At 36.4% G+C, this 11042-nt stretch overlaps 2 pseudogenes; one reads left to right on the top strand and one right to left on the bottom strand.

Annotated features, from left to right (window-relative positions):
- Positions 1–2628: 2628 nt before the first annotated feature.
- On the bottom strand, positions 2629–3662 carry LOC143655429 (SREBP regulating gene protein pseudogene; annotated as a pseudogene).
- Positions 3663–9590: 5928 nt separating this feature from the next.
- LOC143655065 (olfactory receptor 4F3/4F16/4F29-like) lies at positions 9591–10548 on the top strand (annotated as a pseudogene).
- Positions 10549–11042: the final 494 nt, after the last annotated feature.

Genomic DNA, 11042 nt, shown 5'->3' with positions numbered 1-11042 from the left:
AATGTAATATTCCAGGAGTGGGAGCCATGTGCATTTGAGCCACTTCCTCATGTAACTTACCTGTACCTTCAGGACCTGTACAAGCCCAGTTTATGCATACCATTTCCATTCTATGATGGATTCTACGCCCAACTTTATGGTTTGGTGGGTCAAGTAACACCTAGCTAATGTTACCCAAATCTCATGGTAACTTGATGGTCCATGGTTAAGCATTCTGTCTCTACTAAGGGCCAGTAGCAGGCCAGATGCTGTTTCTCAAAAGGAGAGTTGTTATCTGAAGAGGATAGTAAAGTGTTACTCTAAAATGTGCCCCATGACGGAAGCCAAATTGGTTTTTTTAATGGGCAAAGGTCTTTAAAAGATGTTTTTCCAGAAAAAATATACAAATGGCCAATAAACACAAGAAAAATACTCAACATTATTAGTCAACCGGGATATGCAAATTAAAACCACAATGAAATACCACTTCACATCCACAAGGATGACTACTATTTTTAAAATGTAAACTAACAAGTGATGTTGAGGATATGAGAAATTGGAACTCTAGGGCATTGAATGTAAAATGGTGCAGCCACTATGGAAAATGAAATGCCAATTCTTTAAAAGGTTAAATTTACAATTACCATTAGACCCAGCAACCTTACTTCTAGGTGTCTACCAAAAGAGAGTGAAAACAGGTTCACAGACACTTGTACATCAATGTTTATAGCAACATTATTCACAATAGCCTAGAGCTGGAAACAACCCATGCATGTACGAACAAATGAAAGGATTAACAAATTGTGGTACATACACACAGTGGAATATTATTTGACCATGAGAAAGATTGAAGTTATAAGGCATGCAGCAACAGGGGTAAGCTCTGAAAACATTATGTTCAGTGAAATAAACAAGACACATAAGGACAAAAATTTATATAGTATCACTTAGATAGCCAGAAATAGCAAATTAGAGGTTGCCAGGGAAAGGGAAGATGAAGAGGTAACATGTGTTTGGACAATTTTTTTTTTGCATGGGCAGGCAATGGGAAAGGAACCCAGGTCTCCAGCATGGCAGGTAAGAATTCTGCTACTGAGCCACCATTGCACTGCCCTAGCAAATTTTTTAAAAATTAAAAAAATGAAGCCACTGAATGACAGTTTACTCTCTAAGAAACCTGATAGTCGCCACGGCTATGGGACTGGATAAGTCTGAATTCTGTAAGGCTGCAAGCTGGGAACTCAGATGAATGTATCTGATGAATTCCCCAGAGAAGCTGGCTAACTGAGTAGAGATGAAAATTTCCCACTTTGACTGCTGAAATCATACTTACCCTTTTTAACCTTCAACTGATTAGCTGAGATTTCTCTCGTTGTTGAAGACAGTCTCAGTTGATTATAGACGCAGTCAGCCATGTATGCAATCAATTTACTGATGATTTAAATTCATGAAATATTGTCATAGTAACAATCAGGCTAGTGCTTTCTTGACCAAACAACTGGACACCATAGCCTAGCTAAGTTGACACATGAATTTTACCCCTATAGTTGAGTTTTCTTTTCTTCTTCTTTTTAAACATAAACTACTTAAACTGAAAATCACAGGGAACCTGAGTGTTTGCACTGGTTGTATCCACAGAAACTGAAAGCAATAAAGAAGGAAGGCATACAACAAGTTGCTAATGTATTTCCATTTAAGAAATGACTTAACACTGGGTTTCTCTGACAGGACATGTGAATGAGACAGCCTATGATTTCCCTGATGTTCCCTTTGTACCATGGCAGAGAAGAGCACAGCGATTTTGAAGGAGACAGGAACAGAGTATTCCAGGAGAGTAAATCAGAATTTTTGATTAAAGCATTTTCTCACATACATACACAAATATTTTCAAGTACCACTAGAAAAGAATCTATATGCATGTGGTGCCAACTGCTAGAAACTTTGCACAGAATTAGAATAGAAGAGTGTCTGAATTTTCCAATAATTTTACATGTCAGGATACAGTTAATGCATTGGTGTTCAAGGCCTACTCTTGAAGAAGCTGTTAAAACAAAAACAAAATAACCCTCGAGAGAAATTCCATGTTCTAAGAGACAAAATATTTTATCAGGCAAAAGGATAATTTAACTCATAAAACTCAAAGAACACAAGAAAACAATAAATAGGAATAATGGCAACAATAAAAAATAAATTTCTTGAATGTATTCAACTAGAGAGACAAAGCATCTTCCAAAACATTTCCACTTTCCCACTACTCCAATGACATCCAATAAATACTTTTACTGCAAAAGAGTAAATGGTCAGAACTATAAGTAAAAATTGATCACCCACAAGTGGGAAACAAAAGTCACAGCTCCCTCACAGGAACACTGCCAGAACCATCCCAGAGGTCAACAACACCCAAATCTCTGCCTGCAGTTTTGTCTTTTGTGAATATGAATGGCTGGAGTTTCCACTGTGCTTTACAGAACAGTTCCATCTGAGAAGGCCCAGGTGATGAGTGAAGCCAAAGAATAACACATGAGAAGTAGTTTCCCACAATGCCTTTGTCCTCTATCCAGTGCACTAGATTTGAATGATGAAGTCTGGCTTTAGGCTGGCAGTTCAGCAGGGCCTCTTCACACCTATGCTTTATGTCTTCTGCACCTATCATGCAGTGAAGAGCTCAGGAGGCTCTTGCTATAGCAATACTTTGCTATGGGATTCCTATAGGTGTTTTCATGCTGCACAGTCTGGGATGAGGTCCTGCATTTAGCTAAAGACAACTCAAAGTGATCTTCCACTGCCATGAAGAGGTTCTGCAATGTCACGGCTGCCCGGTTGAGGAAGTACTCCAGAGGAAGTTGCTTGTTGGGCTGCAGGAAGCCAGACACTCAGTACCCAGACAGTGCAGCAGTCCTTGGACAAATAGCCATTGTAGCTATATTGCTTTGTGCTGGGCACATTGACATGACAGCAGTCATTCACCAGAAAATACTTCCTTCCACAAATGTATCCTAGTTCAACTGTGATGATGTGCTTCCTTTGAATGGAGTTATGAGAGTGATTTTCTGGTCAACTGCTATTGGTTAAACTGCACACTCTAAGTAATGGGCTGATCATGGTTTTGAAGTTGGAGGAGATTTGGATCTCTCATTGCCCTCTCTTCTTCCACAGAAGCTGGGGACACACCATGGCTGCCAGGTTCACCTTCCCAGAGTGGATTTGGCACTTGACCTCCTAGGCACAGAGCTGGGCAGGCATGGCCCCAGACTACACAACCACTATGTGCCAGGCTGCTCCATCCCAACCAGCTCCAACCTGCCCCCAGGCTTCTGCCATATTGCTTTTTTAAAAATTTTTATTTATTTTATTTCATTTTTTTAACTACAAAAAGCCCCAAGTAAACACAAGCATTCCTATTTTGATTATTCCATCCTACATATGTAATCAGTAATTCATAATGTCATCACATAGTTGCATATTCATCATCATGATGCCATATTGTTTTATAACTTATTCTGGGAAGTTACATACCCTGACTTTTGTTGTATGCTATTTGTCACAAGATCAACTCTGTACAGTGTGGGTTGGTACTACACCTTGGTGTATATAAAGAGAAGTGATCATACCTTATTCGTTTCTTTCTCTTGATCCACTATCTGGTACTTTCATACCTTCAAGGCAACAACCACCACTACCATTCTAATGTGGCTTCTAATAACTTAGTCTCTCCAAACCTATTGCTCTACTAAGCTAAGTGATTTTTGCTGCTTGCTGGAAAGTTCTTGCAACATTTCTCTGTGAGCCACTTCATTTTAGATGATACTGTTGTTTACCCCTTTGCCTATTACCGTTCATCACTGAGACAATTTGAACCCTGCTTTCCTTTTGGTTACGAGAGGACAGATAAATTCATGAGGTTTAGCCTTTTTCTGAGAATTGTCCATGTCCATGCCCAAAGAGATACTATTGTGTAGTGTAATTTTTCATATTTTAAGCTTGAGAATTTCTTAAATGAAATATGACAGGATTCATTAGTAAATTGAAGGATATATGATATCCATGCTCCTTTTGTCAAATTATGAGTTGTGGAATTATTTTATGTGACAGCTGCTGTGCAGCAGCACTTAAAACTTTGGAAAGTACTTATAGGTGCAATTCATAAACATTCAAGGTCTGAATAACAGTTAATTGCAGAATGCATTAGAGCCATAGTTTCTAATTACCAAGTTCAGGCCTAGAATTTGTACCTTTGATTCTGTTTGCTCACCCTTCCAAAGTGCAAGTCTTTCAGACTCTGATTAGATTTCAAAATGTTATTTCTATGAAAACTATGTCATCTCGAGATCTGGAAACTGGTGTCAATCTGGAGTGAGATTTTTTTTTAAATCATCCTTGTAGTTAATATCCAAGATATTTGTATTCTGGGCCTTGTTTTGACTTTTTGTATCCTCATATTGTAAGTTTTTTTGTGAATTATCGTACAGCTTTCAAATCTGCTGTACCTTATCAAGTCTTTTGGTTGCTATCCTTGGAATTTTTGCCCATCGATTATTTCTTAAAATTTTTCCTTTTAACAATTCTCCTTTCTTTATAGGGGAATGAACACTTGCTAGTATGTGAAGTATGACATCGAAATGATTGAAGGGCTGAATTTGTCTTTCTTCTCTGTTAAGGCTAATTGCTTCTCTGTTTATCCAGAAAATTAAGGGTGTTTACACATGTTCTATATTTCCACATCTTCATCTTTGTCTCTGTTTTCTTCCCTGTTTTTCTTTTTCCAATTTGTTTCTACTCCAGGCATTCATATTTTCTCCATTATCCTAAGTGTTTTATGATACTCATGATTGTTACTCTTAGCTTTTGTTTGGAACTTAGAATATACAAATGAACTTAGTTGACCAGGTATGCCGATATTTTTAATATCTATAACCAAGCACTCTTTTTGAAATGTTTCCAAATTTTCATTGAAAAAGTAGAAAAACATTTTCTTTTTCATTAAATATTCTACTGGTTCATATCATAAAATAAATATATAACACATAGGAACAAACAAAATGGCAAATCTTTATTTTAAAAAAGTAAAATAAACACTTCTTTTCAACCCCCTGACATTCCTATGAGACAAGTCCCTTTGTCTCATGATCTCAGTCTGAGAATCCTAGGATCCCAGAATTTTACAGCTTTACTTGGACACCACGTATAATAGATAATTAATCACTTCTCTCAAAATAGCAGTGTTCTATAAAGCTTATTGTCCTAGGGAGGGTAGATGATGTGAAGTGGCTATGTTTGTGCACAGGAGAAAATCTACTCTGGGTAACCTGTCTGACTCCTTCACATTGTCGCCATATGAGGACTTTTGCAGCTTGGGTATGTGGTGATGGTGGTGGATAAGGGTCAGAAGATGTGGTGGACCACTCTCTCCCACAAGAACAACCACACTCAGATTTCCATGCTTCCAGAGAGGCAGGATGTAATAGAAGAGCAGAAGGAGCAGAAACTTCACAGGAAAAGAGAGTTGGGACAATTCTCTGGAGAAAGGCATATGAAAGACAGTGTGATTGATTTTTTTTTTAAGAATCAAAGTGTGGGAGAAAGAAGCATCACTCCAACCTTACAATTACTGTTCCTCATTTTAAGTTCCCTGACACCGCTTTTCCTTATTTTCTTCATTTAAAAGCTTCATTGTTTTTATAACATTTTGTTTTATTTTATTTTAGGCTTCCTTTGTTGTATCATCTAGCATGTAATTTGGTTAAACAATTTCAATGTGACCTCTAGCCACCAAAGATCTATGTCTGTTTTGGTATACCCCATTCTGCTCGTATGGAAGCACACACACACACACGTACACCCACAGACACATTAAAATTCCAAGTATTGAGTTCTTGAGTATTTCTGAATGGTTTCACAAAAACACTCCTTCCAGCTTTATTCCAAATTCGTAATATCCATCTTTGACAAGTTTATCACAGTTTCTTGGAACCCTTTTTATTTTGGCAACTATTAATTAACAATTTCTAAAAGTTTATATTTTATTTTTATAACAAAAACTTTTCCACCTACAGTACTGAATATATCATTTACAATCTTGCTGTCTATATATATTGTCACCATTTATTGCCTATATATTCTTGTTTCTCTACTATTTGATTTCTCTTGCTCTCTCTTGAGTGTCAGAACACTGAGTCTATGTCTTTTCCTTAATCTTTTCCTTTTAGATCACTCTGTAGCCATGAAAGTGACTATCTTTCCTTTCTTTTGCCACTCCTTTCTATCTTGTCTTCTTTTGCAGTGCATGGAAGCTGAACTTTTTAAAGGCAGGTAATATTAATAAATTGTAGTGATATAACAATGACTGTCAGAAATACTAGATAGTTGCTCCTTTATCATGTATGGTTCTTTCATTAATTTTAAACAATATCTTCACATGTTGTTCTTTAAGAAGTCTTTCTCATGACTTCAAATTTTAAATGATTCCCAAATTTTATCTCCAACCCTGACTTTGCTTATCATTTGTAATGGCTACTTAATGAATAAGTGACCCCTGAGTTTACCAAATCTTTTGGTGTATTTTGGTTCTTTTTCATTATCATCAGCACTGTACCTTCTAATTGTTCTAATAATCTGGGGGGTTAAGTTTTGACTCTACCACCAGTAGCTGTGAAATCACGGGTAAGTCAAATTATGTATTGGTCAAATATTTATGTGTATACAATGGACTATGCATCTGAGAAAATGGTATGGATTATTATTTTAGATCGTGAAAAAATATCCATAATTGCATGATTCATGAAAACTGCACTGAATTTGCATCAGAAGACCTGATTTTTGCTTCCCAACTAACGGGCTGTACGCTTTGGAGTAAATTGCAAATTCTCTGAGTTTGAGATTCCTCATCTATAAATAAACATAATTCTACCATCTCACATATCCCATCCTTTATTCCCTGAATATATGATTATGATAATCAACTACATGGAAGCATTTGGTATATTTTGTGCCACCTAGAAAACTCCATTATTACCTATTTCAAAAACATTTAAAATCTGGTGAAAGTACATTTATATTTTCTTCTCTGCCTTTAAGAAGGATATGGCAGTTCACTACTAATCATTTCATCAAGCTTGGTAAATAGAAGCTGCTTCTCTCTTTTTATCTCTGTCTCATTTTTTTCCTTTACACTTTTCTTTGCTCTCTAAGACTTAATCATTTAAACCATTGGCTTAAATAAAATCCATTAAGAGTTTTCTCTATTCTTCAATTGGGAATTTTGAGCAGGAATATTAGGTATTTTCTGATTGAAAGTGGTTAGAAACTGTGTTAACAATGTTTAAATTTGAAAATATCCTTTATGCACACTGGACTTAATGCAAAAAGACATTAGTTTACAAAAAATAGGAACTGTGAAAAATCATGGCCCTGAAGAAACAACTCTGCCTCAGAGAAATGTTATTAATTGGATCAATAAATATTTACCATTAATTTCACTCTGTATTCTAGGCAACAAAGAAGACAGAAGAAATTGTCCTTTTCTTCCTCAAACATACAATATATTTGTGGTGATAGCATCTATAAAAATGAACACATGGAAGAAAGATCATTAGTAGCGAGAGACTTTCTGTAATCAAGGCAGCTTATTACTTTACCTTCACAGAATATCTTCTGCATTCCTCTCAACTTATTAAATTCGTACTAATTTGTCAAAGCTCACACCAAACCCTTGAGGCTTTTTAAAGTTTCTGTGAATTACCTAGCAGAAACTTGTGTGTCTTTCCTTGCCAACAACAATCACCTGAAAGTTCTCGTATGGTGCAAAATATTGCAGTTGGTTTGTTATATGGGAAAATATTTTTTGAATTAAAATTTAAGTTTCCTAACTTTAGGAGTGAAAGAGGGAAAGCTTATTATGAACCAGACTACTGGGGAAATTACAAGGAGGAAATGGAATATTGGTTAAACTTTAAATATTTCTAGTGATTGGAAGTGTTCAATATTGCATTGTCCAATTTATATACAATGGCCATGAGTTGGTATAACTGAGGAAAGTGATTTTTAAATTTCATCTAATATCTGTGATCAGAGGTATTGGGTTCAGGATTTTAAAGTTTTGGATTATTTCTTTTCTGTTTATATTTTTCTTGTATGTAGAATACAAAGACATACCTGGATCAAAAAACCTAGTTTCTCTGTCTATAAGTAGTTGCATGTTCCCTGCTGGATTGCTACTTTTTCATTTGTAAATAAGAAATTCGGACTAGATTGTTTCTGGGACAATTGTGTCACAGTAGTTTTTTGACAAACTTTAATCATTATGTAAAACTGAAGAGTGACTATGATTGTATTCATGTTAACACAAAATATTTTATTTTAGGGGCCTTTGAGGAAGACCTCTACTTTAAATACCAAACATGAGGCTTCCTATGCATTCGTGTACTTTTATTTTACCAGCTTTCTTTCCATTCCAATTTCCCTCTTTTCTCCAAACTCCTTACCTTTAGCAGTCTGCTCAAGAGTTGTGTATTGAGGAGAGATTGAGATACTGATGTGTTTGATCCCCAGGTAAGAGATTTTATCTTCCATCTGGTAAGATGTATCCTTACAAGAATAGGAAAGAATCAGGGAGATTCATGTAGTTGTCAAGGATTAGGGTCAAAAAACAGTAAGAATTGACGTTGTATGGTTTGAAGCTGAGAGATGAGATAAAAGAGGCTAAAACCAATGGAGATGAGGGACAGGAGGTCCATGGTTTTATGCCAGCTATGAAGTTAGTGCACATTTCTTTATCTCCTGCAATCTCTGGGAGGTTAGGGTTCCAATAGCTATATATTCAGGTTCACAAACTTAGAGACTATGAGGAATCTGTACAGATAAATCAAATTGTCTCTTTTAATGTCCTTGATTTCGTAGACCACACCTTCCCACCTTGTATACCTTGGCCATATCCTGGCTGTTCACAATCCCACTAGTTACTCCCACGTATACTTTAATGCCCACTCATCAATCCATTTTTCACCTTCTTCTTTCTCTATTTATACTGTTGGGTCAGCTTTATGTCCTAGACCAGGTTCTTTTATACTCACCCCTGCTCTGTGGGCTTTGGGTGAAATGTAAATGTAATTGTTGGTAGTGAAGTGAGAATAATGATAAACGATAAGCATCACATTATGTGCATGAGATGATGTGAAGTTAAAAGGAGAGACAACTGGAGTGACTGAAGAATATTCCATGAGCAATTCAAGCATAGAACTTGTGAGTACTGGTCATTCCCACCTCTTCCTACTTCTCTCTTTTATAATGCCCTACTTTCCCTAACCTTCTCAGTTTACTATGTTTTCAAATTTATCAACTCCTGTTTATAATTTGAGAGTAATTCTGTGAGGCCATGGTGGTAAGAATATTACACATAGAAGTAACTCAGGTTCGTTAGGTAACCCCGGGGGAAATCCATTGTTTAGTGGACATAAGGACCTGAGTCTGAATTGAGAGGACATATAATTTTGTAATGTGCATATCCTTGAATAATGAATCATAATAATTGTAGAACAGCATTACCATTTGTATTTCAGTTTCCTTTTTATTTTCTTTTGTGTCATAGTATTGGAGGTGGTCCAGCTAAAAAATCAATGGATGGAGCAAATAATTCCACGGTGTCAGAGTTTGTGTTCTTGGGACTCTCTAATACCTGGGAGATCCAACTTCTCCTCTTTGTGTACTCTTTTCTCCTCTTTGTGTACTCTTCCATGTTTTATGTGGCAAGCATGATGACAAACTCTCTCATTGTGCTCACAGTAGCTTCTGATCCTCATTTACACTCCCTGATGTACTTTTTTTGGCCAATCTCTCTTTCATTGACCTGGGTGTTTCTTCTGTCCTTACCCCCAAGATGATTTATGACTTGTTCAGGAAGCGCAAAGTCATCTCCTTTGGAGGCTGTGTCACTCAGATCTTCTTCATGCACATCATCGGTAGTGTGGAGATGGTGCTGCTCATAGCCATGGCCTTTGACAGATACATTGCCATATGTAAACCTCTCTACTACTTGACTATCATGAGCTGGAAAATGTGTATTTTCCTTCTGGTTGCTGCATGGATCATTGGCTTGATCCACTCTGGGACTCAACCGAGTTTTGTTATAAAATTGCCCTTCTGTGGCCCTAACGTGTTGGATAGTTTTTATTGTGACCTTCCTCGGTTCATCAAACTTGCCTGCATAGACACCTATCGCCTAGAATTCATAGTAACCGTCAACAGTGGGTTTATATCTCTGGGATCATTCATCATTTTGATCATCTCCTATGTTTTTATCCTGTCACAGTTCGGAAACACTCTTCAGAGGGGTTATCTAAGGCCCTCTCCACTTTGTCATCTCACATCATGGTAGTGATTTTGTTCTTTGGCCCTTGTACCTTTGTTTATACCTGGTCTCACCCCATTTCACATGCAGACAAATTACTTGCTGTTTTCACTGCAGTTCTGACTCCTTTTCTGAATTCAGTCATCTATACATTCAGGAACAAAGAAATGAAGATGGCAATGAGAAGCGTATATAGCCAGCTTATTACTTGTGGAAAGATTTCTTAAATGATAAAGTATGGGTTCTCTTTATTATTTCTGTTATTTATTTATTTCTTTATATTATTTCAATACCATGATTTTCCAAGATACTTTAGTAATATTTAGTAAATTATATTAGATGATAATAGCTTGGTTCTCTTAAAATATTAACGGATGTGATTTTTGCTGCTTATGGTTGAAGGAAGCAAGTGGTGCAATGAAATGTACCTCCAGAAGAATGCCAATTGCTTTTCTTTCAGGTGACATTACTTTGGTGATTTTTTCGTGGCCTACGTTTCAAAACTGAGTATGTTCATTGACAAAGCATAGGTCATATAAGGGAATGTTTGGTTCAATAAATGGATATAAGATAGAAATATATACATCTATTGTCTCTTTTAACTTGCCATAAATTTGTTCAAGATTTTAGGGCTATTAAAAGGATTGTTGCATCTCTTTTTGGTGATGTTAAATCCAAATATTGCTTTTTTCTTTGATCTTACTTGGGCCCTTTATATTAC

This window comes from Tamandua tetradactyla, chromosome 14, assembly GCF_023851605.1.
Source record: "Tamandua tetradactyla isolate mTamTet1 chromosome 14, mTamTet1.pri, whole genome shotgun sequence".
Taxonomy (NCBI): domain Eukaryota; kingdom Metazoa; phylum Chordata; class Mammalia; order Pilosa; family Myrmecophagidae; genus Tamandua; species Tamandua tetradactyla.
This window is presented reverse-complemented; position numbering and strand designations above follow the sequence as displayed.